The sequence below is a fragment of the Camelus dromedarius genome, chromosome 14, assembly GCF_036321535.1.
Source record: "Camelus dromedarius isolate mCamDro1 chromosome 14, mCamDro1.pat, whole genome shotgun sequence".
In the NCBI taxonomy this organism is placed as follows: domain Eukaryota; kingdom Metazoa; phylum Chordata; class Mammalia; order Artiodactyla; family Camelidae; genus Camelus; species Camelus dromedarius.
The window spans coordinates 66,380,065-66,400,578 of record NC_087449.1 but is presented as its reverse complement, the minus strand read 5'-3'; the positions used below and the strand labels follow the sequence as shown (position 1 = coordinate 66,400,578).

The 20,514-nt window shown below is 50.9% G+C and overlaps 1 protein-coding gene across 14 annotated transcripts in view; it reads left to right on the top strand.

The window, feature by feature from the left end:
* CAMTA1 (calmodulin binding transcription activator 1) overlaps window positions 1-20,514 on the top strand; it is an 829,301-nt gene that overhangs the window by 374,540 nt on the left and 434,247 nt on the right. The window lies entirely within an intron of this gene.

Below are 20,514 nucleotides of genomic sequence, written 5' to 3'. Positions count from 1 at the left end.
TGCGATGTGCACGGTTCTTATAATGTCAGTTAGATCTGGGAAATGGACCAAGCATGGTTTCCAGCTAAATGAAACACTTCAGGGCCATCAGCTAAATAGATGATGCTTTTGAGAAAATCCCTGAGTGTCATGTCAGGCAGAGAGACCCTGGGCGGCAGTCTTCCTCCATCCTCACCCCGGGGGTTGCTGCATCTCCTGGGCTGGCTCCCTGGGCGCATCTGGCTCTGAGGACCTGCCCATCACATCTTAGCGTACTTGCGAGGGCAGCGGAGATCTGATCCGTGTGGAACACTTGACCCTTTCTGCGCACTGACCCCTTCCACCCCTCCCGTTCCCTTTCTGCCTCCTGTTTCCTGACTCTGCCAACTACAGAACATCACTTGGGACAGTCGCATTGCCTCTCTGGCCAGCCGACCCCACCCCCCATCGTGACACAGTGGCTGTGCCTGGAGGGAGACAGGCTTGTGAGTTTCCGTAGGCTGCAGGGGCCACACGTCCCGGGCCCTCCCCGGACAGGCCTGAGTCCTTGCTCTTTGTTCTGGGAAGCGTGGCTGCCGTTCTGGCAACTTCTTCTCTGCCCACCGCAGAGGTTCCTACAGATACCGCTTCCTTCCCGGCCCCGGCCCATGCAGGGCCAGGAAGTGCCCTTTGGTCTTCCAGCCACTGGGACTGCCTGTATGTCATGCAGACCACACGGTCTCTGGTCTTGGCTCCACCCACACGCTGGCTCTGCAGTTGTGCAGGTTTATCCCCAGAACCCAGTTTCCTCCTCACTGTGGGCTGAACTCCTGCTGCACACGGGGTATGAGGATGCAGAGTGATGCTCATGAGAAGCCCAGCTCCCTACCTGGAACAGATGAAGCCAGATCTTTCACTTTCCCAAGATCTCAGAGTCATTTCCGTCCAGATCTTTCCCTGCTAATCAACATCCTCACTCCTCCCTGGCCTTGCTGGCCACCACCTCAATACATTTTATCATGGGCCACAACTTAGGCCTTTATCTTGCCTTTTTTCTTTTACCTGTTTATCCATCCATCCACCCACCCATCCGTCATCCGTCTACCCACCCACCTCCCCACCCCTCCACCCATCTATTTCTCCATCCATCTATCGATGAATCAATCACTCATTCACTCACCCACCACCCACTGACCTGTCTATCCCCATCCGTCTGTCCATGCCTAACTTCATTCTTCCAGTGACTTATTAGATGCTTCCTCCATGTAAATGACAGGCTGTGGGAAGCAAAGCCGATTGAGTCTCTGCCTTCACTAAGCTGGCAGTCCAGGAGAGGACAGAGACAATGAAATAGGTGTGTCCATGTGCATGTGCATATGTGTGTGTGTGCTGGGGGTGGATGCTCAACAGGGAGAGTAAGAACTGCTGGGAAGTGCATTGCAGGGTCACCGAACATGGTCCAGCAGGGTCAGGAGGACTTCATGGAGGACGTGCCTCTTACCTCTTTGACTATATACAAGCAACTTGAGGACAGAGGTTGTGCTTCTCAGGGACTGAGAAAAACCAGTGCCATCAGCACACAGTCAGTTGAGTGCCTACTATTCCTATGAGCTTCTAGGGTTACAAAGAAGGACGAAGATGCACAGTAAATAGTGATGCAAAGTACTGGTTAATAAATGCTTGCTCAGTGAATTCATGGATGAATGTGCCTTTGCCAGGCTTATATTTGCAAAGAAATACTCTCAGCACATGTTAAATCTGTGACTCCCCACGAATAAGGAGCTTAGAAGAGCTCATTTGAGTATTCACTTGGTTCATGAATATGCAAGCAAGCTTCCTTTTAATCTCAAATTTTATTTTATTAGATATATTTTAATTTATTTATTAGCTTTCAGTTTTTCACTTGAATCTCTGAGAAATTTAACAAAGGCATCATTCCATCTTCAGTGTGGTGGGTGGAGGGTAGACAGGTGGTCCAGCAGGTGGTGTCCTGCGTGGAAGATTCCTGAATACCTTGATCAGCCCCACTGACCTGAGAGATGCTGGGCTTCTTATGACCACAGACTAGCCATAATTACGGTCACTAGCGGAAACCATCGTGATGTGTGATTGCATGCGTGGCTCCTTAACTTGTGCAACACCTTCACGTAAAGCCGGAGAGCTCAGACTCCTTGTATATCTCCTGGTGGGAGAGAGGCAGGCTCCCTGCAGGTGGGGCCTGAGGTCGCCGGGCCTCATTTTACAGCAGGAAAGACTGCAGCTTACTAGGAAATGTAATAGCTGCTCAAGGTCAGGCTGTAAGCCGGGTTGGGGCACTTTGTGACCTTGCCCCTAAATGGCCTGACTGTGCCTGTCTGCAAGACCCGACCCTTGTGGGCAGGGGCATCGCCGGGGGTGGCTGAGCTTCCGCCCAGCAGGTGGGGGAAACCAGGTGCTGCGGAATCCCCGTGGCTGCGTTTGCACCACCAGCGGGGCGCAGGGCGCCAGTTTTCTAAAACCATTGCCGCTTACTAAAATGAGCGTTGAAGGAAACCTGCTCTGCACTGGTTTCATTGTTAGACAGTATCATCACCTCAGACAGCGGCAGGGAACTCGAGCGCTCTCCCGCCCCCTCCCCGCTCTGCTCCAGCGGGGTCCCCACGCCTCCCTAAGCAGGATGGAGGCACAGAGGGACAGCTCCTCTGTCTAGGTGTCAGGTGACTGTCAAGGGCAAGGCTCCAGGGCTGGGGAGGCACTGGCTGAGGCACCCTTTGGGTTCCTGGAGGGGCGTGTTTGGCAGGTGTACCTCTCCTGCTGGCCCAGCTGCCCTGGGCCCTGCGTAACAGCTACCCCGCGTCCTCTGGATGGATGGATGGCACCGAGCCCACCAGGCTATCTCTGCACAGGCTGCTGCTGTGACAGCTTGATTCACAGGAGCCCCTCCATCAGCCCTTGGCCAGCGGAACTGCAGGAAGGGCCTCCACCTCCATGACCCTCGAGGAGGTTGGAGGAGGGGCTAGAAGTGTCAGGAAGGCGTCAAAGGGTGCCCACTGGACCGGGCGCGCCAGACTGGGGCAGGTTCTCACTAAAGGTCAAATCTTGTATTCCCCCACGTAGTCCCCTCCTCCCCCATTGCCCTCCGATGTCCCCAACAATATCCCAGGAGCTTCTCTGACAGCGGTGGCATTGGATTTCTGGAGTTTGGAACTTCTCTTCCTGGGGAGTCAGGCCATGCAGGGGGAGTGTCAAGGTTGGTACCCCAGTATGATGTGCCAGGTGGCTGATAAAGACCCTTGAAAAACACAGAGCACCCCCGAGACAGTTAACGTGATTTCTGGGGTTCACTTCTCTGCCTGGGTCTCCTCTCTGAAAAGGTCCCAGTCTCAGACGCACAGGCTTTGAGTGGGCCCTCTAGAGTCCTCTCCAGTCAGTACAGGAGTCTGGGGTCCGTCGTTCCCCAAGGAAGGCCACGTGTTCCCTGCTGGGGGAGAAACGGGCTCCTTCACCTTTTGGACTGAGGCCCCACCGCTCACCCCTGTACAGCCGTGGCCAGCAATACAACCGGGTCCTCACCCCTGACCGTGGGTCTGTGGGATGGATTGCACAGTATAAGGAGCACGGGGTGCCCCCCGACCCCGAGTCCAGTCCGCGACCCTCTCTCAGTAAACGTCTGCACCTTTCCTTCTCTGACGTCAAAAAAGCTCATTGTCCTGACATTACCGCTCGATGACAACCTTCCTGCAGCCCAAACACCCACCTCTTATGGACCTGATTGCACGGGGTGGGCTTCCACGTGAAAGGGGGGTGACACAGAGCTCACTGCCTCCGCCGCAGTAATGGGGTCCTGTCCTCTGTCCTCGCCTGTCCCTGCAGGAATTTCAACCATCTTCATGTTGCTTGTGATTCCACTTGCCTGCGCGTCCTTCCGGGCAGAGACGGAGTTGCGTCCATCTCTGTGTCGCTCAGACCGGGCATGGTGGGAGGGCTCTGTTACCGCCAGTGGTAATCCCTCTCCTTTCACTTAATTTAGGTGAGCAGTTTCCTCTTATCGCTCACTGGCGAGCATTCTATGCCCCACGGAAAGGCATAACAAAGCCCCCGCAAGTCCTCCGCTACCCTGTTCCCCGGGGACAACCAGGCTCGACCTTTTGGAGAAGCTCACCCCTTGGCTCCCCCGTGTGCGCGTGTGGACATACAGGTGCTGGGTGCGTAGTTTTACATAAATGAGATCCAACCATACGTGTTGTTTTGCAATTTGCTTTTTTTCTTCTTGAACTCGTAGAACTCATTCCATATCAATAAATATAGGTATACACCATCTTTTCTAATAACCGCGTACCGTTCCTTTATACCAATATACTGTGATTTACTTGCCAGGGCAGTTCACTGCAGCAGTTTGTGGGTGGTTTCCGCAGTTTCTCCACATAAACTAGGCTGTGGCGAACGTCCCTGTGTGTGTATCGCTGTGCCTCTGTCTGCCCCAGGTGGTATGACCACTCCTCGTCCCTTTATAAGCAGTTGGCATGTGGCCAATTTGCTTTTGGGAACCCATCCTTTTGCAAATGTCAAGTTGCTGATATGAGGGCCAGTGTCCCTGGGAACTTCCTTAACTTCCTAAAGTGGGGGTAACCATCTGCTAGGGCTGGGGGTGGTGAGGACTTCCCTTCGGCTCCACCAAGATGGGCTGCCGCACGGGCGCAGGAAGTACTGTTTCTTTATGAGCCAAACCCTAACCCTGCCCCTCCTTCACGAGTCCTTGCCGAGTGTCCTGCACACAGTGGACTCTGAGGGCGACTTCTGCCTGCCAGGCAGGAAGGACCCAAGTTAGGAGCCCCCGGCTAGAGTGCTTTGTGCCTTGAGCCTGCCTTAAGGTCATTGCTTCTTACCTTAAGGGCTTCTTACCTCATCCTCTCAGCCACCTACCCCCTCCACACACCCCCAGCAGTAAAACATCATTTTCTATCAAATGATGTGTCTGACATTTACCAAATTTTTATGTGACAATTTAGAAGGATCTGGTTGCATTAAACAGCCTTATTAATATTGCAGTAAGATGATCAGGGGAACATCATGGCTGTTAGACCATGGGGCTCTGATTTACGAGCTCTGGAGGAAGGGGGAGAGAGGTCTCTATTGACCAAAACACCTTCATACAATTCATGTTGTAATTAAGGAAAGTCAGGGACGCACCTTTCTGACAATGCAGCCCTGCAACTCGAGGGTGATGCTGAGGGATCTTTGAAGAGTCTGGACAGGGCGTTTCATCTCAGGGAGTGCGCACTGGATGTGGGGAGACTTAGCACTGAGGGTACTTGTGCTATTCAGGTCGGGGACGGGGTGGGCCAGACCCTTTCCTAACGCCCTGATGGTCTGGTGGGCATTTTGAGTCTCCGTGAAAATTGTAACTATCTTCCAAGGGAGACAGCCCAGGACAATGGTCAAAACGTATGCCTGGAGTGGGATCCCCAGAGTACGGGGCCCTGGTGTCACCTGCAACTGTCATGTGGACTTGGGCAGACTGACCTCCATGAGCCTCGGTGCCTCTGTCTGTGAAGACGGGTGACAGTATTACCTGCCACACAGGGTCTTCGCCTGAATCAAAGGGGTGCACGTACATCACACGGTTCCCAACACTCACTCAGTGCTCGGTAGACACTGCCTCCCGTCGGGGTTTGAGGGGGTCCTTACAGATCACCTCTGCTCCCAGCCCCAGTCAGGAACCTATTGGAGATATTTTGGAGAACTTCCATAGTTAAGATATCACTGAGGTCTATAGAAGACCCCCCCCAAAAGGATATGGCATTCACCCAAGGTTTCCCAGCCTCCTGGGGAGGCAGACATGTGGAACTAGCTGGAATAAAACAAGGGCCTGTGCAGGGAGGGCCCAGACCCTATGGGAGGGTTGAGGAGCCATATTTAACCCCATGCTGGTGAAGGGAAGGGAGGAAACAGACCCCGAAGAGCCAAACAGGATTTTGGATTTTGGCCAGAGGAGGAAGAAAGGGACTTTGGGTTAAGGCGACACACTGCACAGAGATATGGAGGCCTGAGGGAATGGGTTATGCTGGTGACCCAGTGGGTCACTGGGACTTAAGGCCATGTGGAAAATGGTGGCAGAGTGGGCTGAGCCCAGCTGGTGGAAGGCTTAGGGCGCCGGGCTAAGGAATGCTGTGTTCCCAGTGGCACTGAGAGTGTGTGAGTCGGGACATGTGTCCCCAGGTGTGTCCCTGAGTGTGTCCCCGATTGTGGGGACTGTACCCTGGAGCAGATGATGTCAGGGCTCTCAGTGTCCAGGAGGAGGGAGTGAGGCAGCTCGTGGGTCTAGGGGAGAAGGAAGACCGATCAGAGGCAGGAGATGCGGGCTGGGGGTCGGGCGCTTGGGGCGGTTTTCTGAGCAGTCCTATCAAAATGTCACCTCCCTGTCCGTGCCGCCATCACCACCTGAAGGCCTCACACTCGCACGGGAGTACTTTTTTGCAAGTCTGCAGAGACTTGTAAGACATTGGCCCCTGTTCTCAAGGAACTAGACATGTGACACCCTCAAGTGACGAAGGGTGAGCCAGTCTGTCAAGCCCTGAGCGAGGACCAGAGTAGGGGGCTGGGTAAGGAGGAGGAGTGGGGGGCTGGGTCTGGAGGGGAGCAAACCTCATGTACAGATGGCAGGGAATCAGCTTCCACATCCCTGAGAATCCAGCTTTTCCATGGCAGAGAACTTCCCCTTTCCTCTTATAAAATAGTATATGTTCATCAGAGAAAATTGGAAGCCAGGTGGGTAAGAGGAAGCAAACAGACCCAGAAGTCCCAGGAGAAATATTGACAAAGACGCAGGGCCTGGGCTCTTTTCTTACTCTCATCCAGAGGTTTTCTTTGAGGGTCTTGAAAGTCTGGTTTGAGCCCAAAGAATGGCACTTTGAGACCCTTGTGAAAATTTCCAGGGGTCCTTTAACTTCGGGGACCAAGTGGCAGTGTCAGTGGGAGACATGGTCCCTGGGTCAGGTCAAGGGGGCCGAGGTGGAAGATTCTGGAGCTGCTGCTATGAACCAAAAAAGGAGGGTTCCAGGCCCCCACCCCCTGCCAAGGGACAGCATCGCCTGGTCCTCTCGTGGCTCCAAAGCTCTGGGTTTGAGGCAGCAGCTTAATGATTCACAGCTATACTTTTGGGCTTTGGTTGCAAAACTCTCCTGGAAAAGTAAACAAGCCCTTGGCAATGAAAGGGACCTTCCAGGAAGCAGGAATGAAGGTTGGAGTCAGGGGATGTGGAGTTGGGGGGAAGAGAAAAGACTTTGATGGGACTGGCAGCTCTCAGCTCTGGCCCTGCGCTCTCTGCCCTGTTTCTCTGGCCCCGAGGCTCCCAAGGCCCCTCAGCGCCCCCAGCCTGCCCTGCTGGCTGCCTCCTCCTCCAGGCTGCCCTGCTTCCCCACCGCCCTCCCCAGGCCGGCCGTTCCTCGTGTAAAACTCCTCCTCTGCCCGTCTCCTGCCATCTGGAACATCCCTCTGCATCTCTCTGCCTCTTCACCCCTCCATCTGCACCAAAGGTCATTTCTCTGATCCTGTTAAGAATCCCAGCAGTGTTTGCTGGGGTTTGCAGTCTTCTGTTGGGAGAAAATCATTGTTCAGGTCAAGTCGGAGGGGATGGCTGCAAGTCCTGGCCGTGGAGGTGATCACTCAGGCTTTCCTGCCAGGATCCCAAGCCCGAGAGATTGGGGGGAAAGCATCATTTCTCGGCTCAGGTGAAGGGACACAACCCGCAGCCCCTGGGCACCGTGCCAGTTGGGCACAGGGAACCGGTGCCCTGGCTTCCCTAAGAGCTGAGGGCCTAGGCCGTTAAGCCTGTCCCACTGTGGGCAGACAGCATGTTTCCTTCTGGAGGGTCCATCCCCCTCCCCAGCTCAGAACAGCTCGGCTCCACACCCACCGCTGGTGGGAGCCTTCAGCAGCCAGAGCAGGAGGGACCTCTGTGTGCCCGGGACCTGGCAGGCAGAACAGGAGCCGTCACTATGTCCCCAGGCACTTGTGTGCAAAAGGAGGCAGATTTGTTCACATGGCAAGGGGGGCCCCCGACTTGGGGAGTCCTTAGTCTGCACCTCAAATAAGAATGCCTGTGGATGCCTCTCGTGGTGGGCTGGGCAAGTGGTCTCAGCTCAGAGCCCTCAGGATTCTGCCTAGGCAACGTCTTTGCCCTGTGATGGTGGTTTGAAGTCAGGAAGTAGCCAAAAGCCGCCTAGGCCATGTCGGGAGAAGGAGGAAGAGGAAGGAGGTGGACAAGCTGGCTGGGTGGGGTGTGCGTCGGGCGGGGAGGGGCCCAGCGCTCTCCAGGTACTCGGCTACGGCACACGTGCTGTGAGATTTTCAATGGAAGCCTGTGTGACTCCGAAGTCATGAGATGGGGGTGGGGGAGGCAGGGATCCCTCCCCTCCCCTCCCCATCAGACAGCCAGGGAGCTGAGTTCAGGCTCCACCCAGCAGCCCTGTGACTCTGAGTCGCCTGTCACCTCTGAGATGCATTTCCCACCCTGTGAAATGGGAGCCAACAGCAGCTATCTCAAGAGGTGGTGCGGGTTGAAGGAGAAAATCCCTTTGGTGCCAAAAAACAAGCGGAGTCCCCACCCTCACGAGGCTACGGGAGCAGGGGCGGCTCAGTGGCCAAGTGTCATGATGCGGGATGCACTGGGTGCCGTCGGAGGACGTGGTGGGGTCCAGCACCGAGGGGAGACACCTCCCGCACGGTGGTGGTCCCGGCAGAGGGAGCAGGGCTGCAGTGCTCCGCCCCCGACCCAGAGCCCTGCAGCCCTCTGCACAGCAGGGTGGTCTCCCCGAGCTCCATCGGTGGTGGAAGGCCCCCCGGACCCCCACGGGCCTGGCTGTGTCTATGTGGACAGCGGGGTGAACCTGGGCAGGGCTCGTCCTGGGCTTCCCAGGTACTCGAGGCCAGTTCCCATCGGCCAGGAGGGACAGGCAGCTGCCCCTGGGGCCACTGTTCATCTTGACTCTCCTGTTTGCTTTGGAACCAGAAGCAGGATTTACTCCAGACTGCCCTTTTTCTGTTTTTCACTGAAGATTTAGAAAAAAAAAAGTTACTAGACAAAACAGTTCCATTTTAATGCACAGAATTCCTACCTTGGCTTATTTTCTTGATAGCACTTATCTGTTATTAGTTTCTTTATTGACAAACTTCCTCGCTAGACGTTAAGCTCCCCAAGGGCCACGACGTGCCTGCCTGTAGGAGCTGCATCCCCGGAGCCCACAGCGGCGCCTGGCGGGGAGGGAGCTGCAGGGAGGATGTGCTGAGCGGATGGGATGGAGAGACCAATGTTTGCAGTGACCTCTCGGGGTCGTCCTGGAAGGTGGTCCTGCCTGCTGTCTACACAGCTCCCCCTTGGCAGTATCTCCTCTCTGCCCATCTTTCTCTTAATAGTTACGGATTATGGAAAAGAAGAACAAAGCGCATTAAGAGGTTCCCCTACATTTGATTTGAGGAAGTTTTCATCAGAACGGCTCCATTTATTGGCCTTTAGCGTATAGCTGTATTCCCTTCTCACAAAATGAATATTGCCTTGTCTCCTTGAGAAAAATTGATTTCAGCCAAGAAGGAGAATAGTGAACTCCGTCCTCCCCCTTTCCCTCTTCTTGTTTTTTCCTCCCACCGAGACAGAATTTATCTCTGAGGTAGGTGGGGGGTGGGGGAACAGGAATAATTGGACCAGAAGCTAATTCCCAGAGATTCATTGTCTTGAAAGCTCCCACCAGAATGTGGGAAGCTTGCCTTGAATCGCATGCTAATGATAAATGACAACTCTAACAGACCATCACATTGAGATGTTCAGTCCTTCCTGCTAGGAGGTGACACATTAATTTTCCCTCAGATTTACATTGGATTATTAATAAAATATCGGTGTTGGAATATGACAGTGAGGGTCTACGGAAGTGCTGGGCTCTATTTAGGGCCAAATGAGATGTCGGTGGGGTTGAACGTCACCCAGACGCTCAGTGACATTTGAGCGATGTCCTTCTGGCTCCTCTGGGCTCAGGCTCCTGAACCCGGGCTGCAGCCAGCAGCAGGAATGGAAGGTCTGCTTTCTTCCCAATATTGTTGGGTCCAAAGACAGGTGATGTCCTTTATTCTCACTCACCTTTTTTCTATGCTTCCTCATTGACCAAACACTTTAAATGTAAGTGATGCTTTCTGTCTGTTTGGCTTTCAAGAAAAGTAAGAGGATTTCCTTTGTTCCAGCCACAGAGTTGCTTGATTACTTCCCTCACTTGGTGAGTGTTTATGGAGTGTTTGCTGTTTACAAGTCTTTTATGACAGGGGTAGAGGCACAAGGATAAGGCAGTCTGGGTGAGGCAGACCGGCCAGATCTAAATGATCACCCCACTTCTCTGCTTTAACACCTTCAGTGGCTTTCCAACCCCGTGAGGGGGAAGCTCAGAATTCTAAGGGGAGGGGGCACAAGCGCCTGCCCCAGCTTAGACGAGACCTGCTTAGGATACCCTGTGCTTTTCCTTCCTGCGTTTACCAGCATTATATCTAGAGTCCGTTCATGGCGTCTTGTGTTTTGTTGTCACCCCTGCATTAAAATCCAGACTCCTCACTTCTCCACTGTGGTTAACACAGTCGTTACCTGCTTCCCCTGTGCCTTTCTCCCGCTTAGAACAGAATCCATCCTCACCCGAGACCCCTAAGCAGGCCTGCCCAGATCTCTGGCCTCATCTTCTGCCTGCATCACGCCCCCACACTTGCTGTCTGCCCTCCAGCTACACCCCAGGCGTGTTTCTCAGGTCCCGACCTTGGCTTTGCTGCTGTCTCTCCAGAAAGCTCTTTCCTGGGGAGCCTTCCCAGTTGTGGCCCTGCCTCCATCCAGGCTTCGGTTCTGATGCTCCATCCTGGGAGAGGTGTCTGTCACCATGTCACCGCCTGTCACCATGTCACCGCCAGCCGTTCTAGGACTCCCATCTCTCCCCCCAGAGCGTGGGCTCCTGCAGCGCCGAGGGTTTCCTGTCCCTCCTCTAGTTCCAAGCTCTTCCTCCCTGAGCTTTACAAAGACAGGGCTTTGTACCCCTCTGCTCCCGCCAGCACCTAGCGTGGCCTTACATGAATGCCTGGCCCATAATAGCTACTCAATAAATATTAATTGAATAAATCACTGAATGTCATAATAGAACTTCAAGCTGAGTGCCCTGGGAGCTCTAGTACGGGAGCCATGAATGAGTCCCGGAGGGGTAATTCCTGGTCCTGACCGTCCCCTCAGCCAGGCAGCCTTTTCTTTTCAGTGACCTCCGGCCACAGTTTAAATGACCAGCACGGCGGTTCTAGCCTGCATGTCATCATCCTTGGGAAAGACACACTGGCTTCTGCCTCCGAGTTCTGGAAGCCTGAGCTTTCAGTCCTCCAGCAAGACACGCTGGCCGTGGAGACGAGGGTCTGGGGGCTGCCCGCCGTGGGGTCCCCTTGCGGGGCAGTGGGCAGTGGCTGGGGAGGCCTGCACAAGGCTGACCACACCTGCCCTCGCCGTGGATGGGCTGGTGCCGTCTCTGCGTTGAGTCGGGAAGGCGACAGTGGGTGCCGGGGGGTCCTCACGCTGAGCTCCAGGGAGGGCTTCCTGGGGACCTACTCACCGCAGACAGCTCGGGCAGGCCCGCGCCGCTTGGCTCGCGGGGGCTTTTAGGCATATGAATCTCCCCAGTCGTTTGTTCCTAGATAAGAAAGGCTCTTTTATGATTTTCAATTTGCCCTTATTCTGATGAAAAGAAGCCAGGGTTGGACCGCCCAAGACGGAGCTAATCAAATAAAGCAAATTGGTGTTACCTTCTCCTCATCCTTATGATTCCTGTGGCTCCAGCTGGAATTTATTATGAAAAGCAATTGGTTTTCATATCTGGCAGATTGCAGCCCGGGCCCAGCCTGACAGCCCTTACTTCCCGATTATTCCATAAATAGCCCAGAGTGGCCAGACCCGGGTGGCAGAGGAGAGGGGAGGACACGGAGTGCTCCCCACCCACTTCCTTGCTCCTTGTCCCCCAAATCATGGAGACCCTCTAAACAAGGCAGAAGAAAACACCAGGTGGCTAGTTAATAAACCAGCCCCTTCCCACGAGATCTGGGCTGTCGCCAGGGCGTCGCGGGGCTCTGTTTGGCGTCCCAACAACCTTGCTGTGCTCTAGCCATCAATTACCACTCTTGCCGGGTTTGTGTGTGAGGGAGATAAGCAGGGGAGACATTCCTTCCCCAGATTTCTTTCCTCCCCTTGCAACAAAGGGAAGAACTATCAGAACACTTTAAATCAGGCTCCAGTGATCCTTCCTTTATATGAAGCGTTCTGCCACATGAACAGTTCCCGTGGGCTCTGAAAGTGCCCTGGGCTGTTGCTAGTGAGAGGTGAAGGGTCCCCAGGATGTGCCGGGGATTTCTAGCAAGGCACCAGGAAGGGGTGCAGTGAGTGGCTTGCAGCTGTGTGACGTTGGGAAAGTGAATTCCCTTCTCTGTGCCTCGGACCTTCTTCTCTGTAAAATGAGGATCCAGTACCCACCCGCTGACAATGCTGTGGGGTGAGGGTGAGACAAGTGTGTAAAGGGCCCTCCCCTGTGTCTGCCGCGCCGCCGTAAATGCTGGATAAACGGGGCCTCTTGTTGTTGTCATAGTAATTGTTGCCATGCTCATTGTTGACATTTTGAACCAGGCTGTGTACTTGTAATGGTGCATCTAAATCAGGTCGTTTCGTGCTGGAGAGATCAGAGAGAAAGGTGTGGGTACATAAATATGTGAGCTGCAATTAAGGGTGGCACTTCTCATTTCCCAGCTGCCCACTGGAACGGAGATTTAGCGCTGCCTCAGGAGCAGCACCCACAGCTCCAGGACACTGCGGTTTGTGCCTTGTCATCGGGGCCTGTTTCACATTTGGGGTCAGGGCTTGAAGGCCACTGGAACTGCAGGAACAGCATTTTCCTCTCCCTGGGCCCTTCCATGACCCATGGTGGGAGGGAAGGAAAGAGAGGAGCTTGCCTAGGGCTTGGGTTCCAGCTGGAAAAAGGGAAATTCTTTGGAGATGTTCCCTGTTTAGAAGCCTCCCAGACATTGTTCATGAAGTCCTATTAGAAACGAGGACATCACTGTTCTCCAAGGGAAGCTACAAGGAACAGATCTTATGAACTCAGTGGACCAATAGCTGGTCCACCAGGACAGAATTTACTGCACAAAGCCCACTGCGTCTAGACCAGGACAGAAGGATGGACTGATGACAGACAGACAACAGACTAGCACCTGAGGAAGTCCAGGGACTGCTGGAGTGGTGGGCGGGATCTCAGTTGTCTGCATGGAATTTGAGGTGGTTGTCAAGGTCCTGGAAGTGATTGGTTAGTGACAGGGAAAGTAGGGGTTCTAGGAGGAAGGACCATGAACCTGAGCTGTTTGGGGTACACTGATCTAAAGTTAGACTCAGGCCCTGGAAAGAGTATCCAGATCATTTCTTTTGTAGGATTAACCTAGTCTTGGATGCATGGATGCAACCCCCAGTGGTGCTGTAAATTCCTATTTAATATCCACACACAAAACCTCTCAACACATCACTCCTCTGATTTTCCATTATTAATCGTCCTCTATCTACCTAATTTGAAAAATACATCTCTCCCTGAAGTGGTGGATGTGTATGCGTGAGCCCAAGGGTTTGGGGGTGGGCTGTCCCATGGGTGGGTTTTGCAGTTACATCCGACAATATGCCATTTCATTACTTCCCAAGAGCTTCCATCATTGTTTCCCACAGGGAACCCAACAAAAGGGGGCCAAGTTTATTATTCTCATGAGAACATGTATTACATGGCAGGCAGCGTGCTGGGCACCTTGCAGACATTGTCTACCGCCTCGGAGAGATCAGGCAGTTTGTTGAAGGTCACACAGCTCATAAGGAGCTGAGCCCAGATTGAAGATGTAACCAAGAGCTCACCCCAAATCCCATCTCATCTTCTGTTTAAAAACTGCTTCTTATGGAAAATTTCAAATACTAACAAATGTAGAACGGCTAGTATAAGGAACTCCACATACTCACCCTTCACTTTCAGCTGTGGCCAGTTGGCAGCCAGTCTTATATCCACACACACACACTTTATTACACACATTATTTTGAAGTACACCTTAGACTATATAATTTCATTGGTGAATGTTTCAGCATATATCTTATATATGCATTTAACTCAATCTCTCTCTTTCTATATATATGTATATGATCACTTTTAAAAAATACTTCTGCACTACAAGTATCTTAAAAATTAATAATTATAAACATCATTAAATATCCAATCACTGTTCAAAACTCCAATTGTTTCACAAATGCCACATATATATTTTTTTATGCTTCGTTTGACCCAATATCCAAGTAAGGTTTACACGTTGTGACGGGTTGATAGAAATCTTTGTCTCTTTTAATCTATGTATTCCCACTGTTCCCACTCTATTCTGTCCTTCTCATTGAATTTGTTGAAGAATCCAGGTCACTGGTCCTGCAGAGTTTCCTGCAGTCTGAATTTTGCGGTCTGTGTCCTCGTGGTGTCCCTCGTACTGCGTTCTTCCGCCTGTGCGCATCGTATAAAGTGGCAGTTAGAGCAAGTGGTCTGAATGACTTCAGGCTCCCTTGTTTGGTTCCAGCAAAATGTCCTTCCACCAGGGACACATACTATCTGGTTTTTTCTCTTCTGTGATATCAGCCACTGTTAATAATCCATTAATTCATTAGGGGTTTCAAAATGGTGATATTTTAATTCTCTCATTTCCTTTATTGGCTGGAATACTTTTACAGAGAAAGTCCTTTCTTTTGTTGTTTGTTAACTCAAAGGACTAGTTTGTACAGGGATGTAGCATCAATGCCTGATTCTTCCTCCCACCCTGTTTGTTTGTTTGTTTGTTTCTTTCTTTCTTTCATTTTCAAAATAATGCATTGGGTCACTAGCATCCTCCAACAATAATCAATTAGTTTTTTGTTTGTGTGCTTTATGATTATTTATGAACATATGGATTTAAACATATTTAGTGTTTTAAACCACTGCAGTTACTATTCTTATTGATGTTCAAATTGTCCCGTCTTTGGTTAGTGGGAACTTCTTCAAGTTGGTTCCTTTTAAACACATGATGTTTAAGTCTTTGATACAGTTCACCTCATACTTAATGGTGAAACTAAATGTTTTCCCCCAACATGAAGAACAAGATAAGGATGTTTATTCTTACCACTTCTATTCAACATTGTATTGGAGGTTCTAGCCAGTGCAATAAGGCAAGAAAAAGAAATGAAAAGTGTCTAGAATAGAAACAAAGAAGTAAAACAATATTTATTCACAAGTGATTTGATTATATATGTAGAAGTCCTAAAGAACCTGCAAAAAAATTTACTAGAACTCATAAATGAATTTAGCAAGGGCATAGGATACAAGATCAATATACAAAAATCAATTTATTTCTATATAGTGGAAATGAACAATCCAAAAATGAAATTAAGAAAGCAGTTTCATTCACAAAAGCACCAAAAAGAATAAAGTACTTAGATAAATTTAATTTACAAAGTGTAAAACCAGTACTACAAAGTCTTACTGAGAGAAATTAAAAATTTACATAAGTGGAGAGACATTCCATGTTCTGTGATCAGAAGCAATTGGAAGATTCAATATCATTAATATTGTCAATATTGTTTTCTTAGAAAAAAATGCAAGAGCAGATTTTTGCAACCTTGGGTTAGGCAAAAAATTCTTAGATAATGACACTAAAGGCATGATTCACGAAAGAAAAAAATTGAGAAATTGAACTTTACTAAAATTGAAACCTGTTGCTCTTTAAAAGAAACAATTAATAAAAAGAAAAGTCGAGGACTGAGAGAAAATATTTGCAAATCGTGTATCTGATAAAGAACTTGTAACCAGATTTTATGTAAATAACTCTTACAACTCAAAAAGAAGAAGACAAACAACTAAATTAAAAATGGGCAAAAGATTCAAATAGACATTTCACCAAAGAAATTACATGAATTGCTAATAAGGACATGAAAAGATGCTCAACATCATTAGTCATTAGGGAAATGCAAATTAAAACCCTACCACACACCCACTAGGATGGCAATAATCCAAGAGATAGACAATGCCAAATGTTGGGGAGGATGTGGAAACGTTGCAAACCTCAGATATTTCTAGTGGGAATGTAAAATCGTGCAACCATTTTGGAAAACAGTCTGGCAGTTTTATTTTTATGTAATCAGATGTACCTGTCTTTCACACACTGGTGCTAGATTTTTGATCATGTTTAGGAAAGTTTTCTCCACTTTCCGGTTAGAGAAATTCATATGCATTTTCTTCCAGAGTAATGTATGATTTTATTTATTGCATTTAAATCTCTGGTCCATTTGGAATTTATGCTTCTATAAGACGTGAAGGATAGATTCAGTTTTGTCCCTGTTCCACAGGCCAAAATCATTTATTGAAAAGTCAGTCCCCTACTGACTTGAGATACCTCCTTTATTGTATTGGGACTATTTCTGGATTTCCTATTCTGTTCCATGGGCTATCTGTGTGACAGTTCCATACTTTAAAACTACAGAGACCTTATAGAACGTGTTGATAGCTGGTAGGGCTAGCTTCTACAACTTGGTCCTCTTTATTGGAGTTTTTCTGGCTATCCTTGGTGTTTGTATCCCTCTCAATAAATTTTATAATAAATTTTTCTAGGCAGAAAAAATATTCTGTTGGGATTCTTGTTGCCATTACATTACATTGATAAATTAGCTTTGGGAAGATTGACGTTTTTATGATCCTAACTCTTCCTGACCAAGACCATGTTATGCTTTTTCATTTATTGAAATCTACTTCTGTGTCTTTTAGATATTTTTCTCCTTAGGTTTTGGGAATTTCTTCTTAAATTTATGCCTAGGTATTTAATTTTCTTTTTCTCTATAGTGAGTGAAGTCTTCCATCATTCCTTCTGTCTGTTTTGTGTGTGTGTGTGCGCGCACATGTGGGTGTGTGTATATGACACACACACACATATAAGCTATTATATAAGGATATATATTTTATTCATTATGTGTTTTAATTTTGTACCTGTTTCTTTACTTTTATAATTTGCAGCACTATTTTCCACTGATCCATGATCTTTTTTTACCACATTGCACTGGGCGTTACTGGTTTTGCTAGCTATTAGTTTCTTAGATGAAAAGATGTCTTGGCTAGAAACTTCCCTGGGTAGAATGAAGCCCCTGGTTGTTCACCTTCTTTCCTCGAAGGTCCTCTCACTGCTGCAGTGGAGGTCTCAGATTGTTTTCCTGAGGCTCCTTAGACCGTCAGCCTTAGCCTGGCTTCTCTCAGAAGGAGAGCCTGAGATGAGGATTTTAGTACAAGAAGTTTATTTGAGAAGTGGTCCCAGGAGACACCAGCAGGGGAGTATGAAAGCAAGAGAGGAAAGGGAGGAGTACAAATAAAGGGTACTTTCCCCCAGCAAGTCACCACTGTGGGCACCTGCACCTTCTGCTCCGGGAGACCGTCTAAAGCACCCAGTTATCCTAACCACGGGGCAAGGCGGTCTGGGATGGCCTCAGTGCTATCCCAGCTGGACTAGGACATAAGGAAGCTAGGAATCCACCCACCAAATCCCCGTCCACTGAGTGAGGGGTGCTTTCAGGGAGTCAAAGTCCACTCAGCCAGTAGAGCAGAAGTGAGATTCAAACCCGAACTGGCCCCGCAGCCTGTGCCTTGGAGGAGGCTCTGAAGTCAGGAGTCAGGCTGAACTCTGCTCACTTTCTGGCTCAAAAGTCTTGATTGCCTTGTCTTTATGTTGGGGATGGTAATAATACCTACCTCCTGGGGTTGCCATGGGGATGAAAAGATTTAGAGGATAGACAGAGACAGATAGAGATAGAGATGTCGAGGTAGATGTAGATAAAGATACAGACATAGGTGTAGATGCAGACATAGACATAGATGGAGATAGAGACATAGATGAGACCCAGACGAACATGGAGATGTAGACCAAGACGTAGAGGTAGACATAGACACAGACGTGGAGGTAGACACAGACACAGACGTGGAGGGAGACATAGACATAGATTTAAATGTAGACATAGATGGAGGTATAGACGTGGGTGTAGATGCAGATATAGACCTAGGTACAGATGTAGATGTAGACACAGATGGAGGTATAGATACAGATGTAGACGTAGACATAGATGGAGGTATATAGGTAATATTCATAGATGTGGACAGAGATGTAGATGTCGATGTAGACACAGGCATAGACAGACAGAGATGATGCAGACTTAGGCTACATGTGGAGCGCTCCTCCCAGCGCCGGCACTAACTGGGAGTTGGTGACACTGTCACACAGCAGGACTTCGTACCTCCTCCTTGCAGTCACTGTCACCCTCTGTCCTCAACTCCCCACTTCTTTGCTCTTCTCAGATGGGTGCTACCTTTTGTGCTGTCGTGACACTTACTAAAGCTCTCCTCTGACTGGCCCCCTCTCTGGGGGTCTAACCCCGCTCTTGTTCTTCCCAGGGCAGTGCTCCAGCACCCCTCCCGCCCCCGACCTTCCTCGGAGCCCTCCCACCAGCTCTGCTTGCTCTCAGTTGTATCCTGGGATGGCACTGCAGCCTCCCTTCCTTCGACTGTGGGGCACGTGGGCCCCTCTGCAGCCCATCTGGCTTTCCCTGGGCCATTCTTAGGACCCATGGACCATGGAGAGAGGGGCCTTCCACAATCATGCAGAGCGGAGCAAGTCACAAGAAAATCAGAGTACTGGATTAAACACTACTAGGTTGCTCATCACTGCAAGTTAAAATGACGACTCCGTGTATTAAAGCCATTTAAGTTGGACACTTCGGGTCCCTGTGGGATTATGTCCTGCTAAAAGTGTCGGATGACAGGGTGTCCCATACTCCCAGAATGCAGAGGGCGGTCACCAGAGGAAGACGGGTTTCCTTCGGTGGGTGCAGCTGTGATTCTGACTGTGGACGTGACAGTGTCTGGGGGGGATCCGTTCTCTCTGGGTCACACCAGATACAATCTGGGGACAGTCGGCCTGGAGACACTGCTGGGGTTCGTGGATCCTGTTTAGAAAGGGAAAGAGCAAATCACTGTTCCTGCCTTAGCTCATGAGAAGCAGGGCTGCGCTAACATCGGGTCCTTTTCACAGATTAGTTTTCTAGGACCGAGGGGGTCCCTGCTACCCTCCCATTGTGTCTTCATTCCTGTTTGGAGGAGGCGAGTCAACCAGAGCCCGTCTGCTTGATCGGATGTATTCCTTAGCTTTTTCCTTGGGCAGTGGCTTAAGCACAGCTCTTGGACTTCGGGGCCCTTCTGGTAGATCTTTCAGGAAGTGCGAGGGCTCACAGTGCTCTGAAGATCGGGGGCGAGCACCGGGGGCTGAAGTGGAAAGAGGCTGGCACAGCTGGGCCTGTATTCGAGCCTACCTGCCATTCAGAAACGGAAGAGCACGGTGAGGTTTCCAACGCGGACTTGTAAGTGCGAGAGACAGACACCGGCAGGTGACAGGTTGTGACAAGCGCAGGAGCTGTTTCCCGATTGTTTTAGTCACGCAGACTCAGGGAGGAAACCAGCACTGACACAAACCAATTGCGTCGTGATCGGCAAAAAATGAAGTGTTGGGAGGCGCTGTTGAAAGTCTGTAATTTCCAACGGAAGTGCTGTTTAGTCACCACCTTGCTGCTGAATGACACAGCCCGGCTGGGTGGGGACTACAATTAGCTGCTGTCACCCCGGAGTGATTTTCTTTCCCCTACAGACACTAGAATAGTAAGACATCAATAGCCAGCGACATTGTGTGCCCAGTTGTGAAAGGGCCCGCAGTTCAAAGGGAAAGAGGACAGGATGGAGGCTCCTGCCCCAGCCGCGGGGAAGGCGGGCTGCCTCCTCCCTCAGCTCTGCGGCGGCCTTGCAGGGCCACTTGCTCTGCCTTGCCAGGGTCAGGCGCTGTCTCGGCCGGGCTGGGAGGGCGCTGGCACAGCCTGCGGGGGCAGGCCTCGCGGGGCGCGGGCCCCTTGCCGTTCCCTTTCCTGCGCCGAGCCTTCAGGCGCACAGCGACGCGGAGCCGGCCGGGCCGGGCCGGGCCACGGGCTGGAGCTGCCCGGGAGGTCTTGCTTGAAGGCCGGGCCGCGCGCGCGCGCGCCTCCCGCGGCTTGATCCCGGAAGCAGCCCGCCTCAGCGCTCGCCCTCAGCTGCCAGAGGAGCTTAGCTCTTTGTCCGCCTGTTTTCTCCAGAGCGAAACGCGTGACCGCCACAGCTCCCGGGACGAGCGCGAGCCTCCTGCTCTGCGGTTGACGCTCGGCGTCTCTGAGGCAGAGTCTAGGTTCTCTTGTTCTTTGCTAAGCGGCACAAGGACCGCCACCCCACCTTTAGCATGTAGCAAACAGGCACCTGTTTTCCTAAGGTACGGTGGTCGTGGACCGAATAAACAAGTTCACCTGGCGGTGCTGAGCCCTCTGACAGCAGAAGCCCAGGTGGGAGGGAATCAGGCCCTCAGCTTGCTGGAGAAGAAGGGCCACAGCGGCTCCTCCGTATCCCGCGCTCGTCTAAACACAGGCAATGAATCAAGAACGTT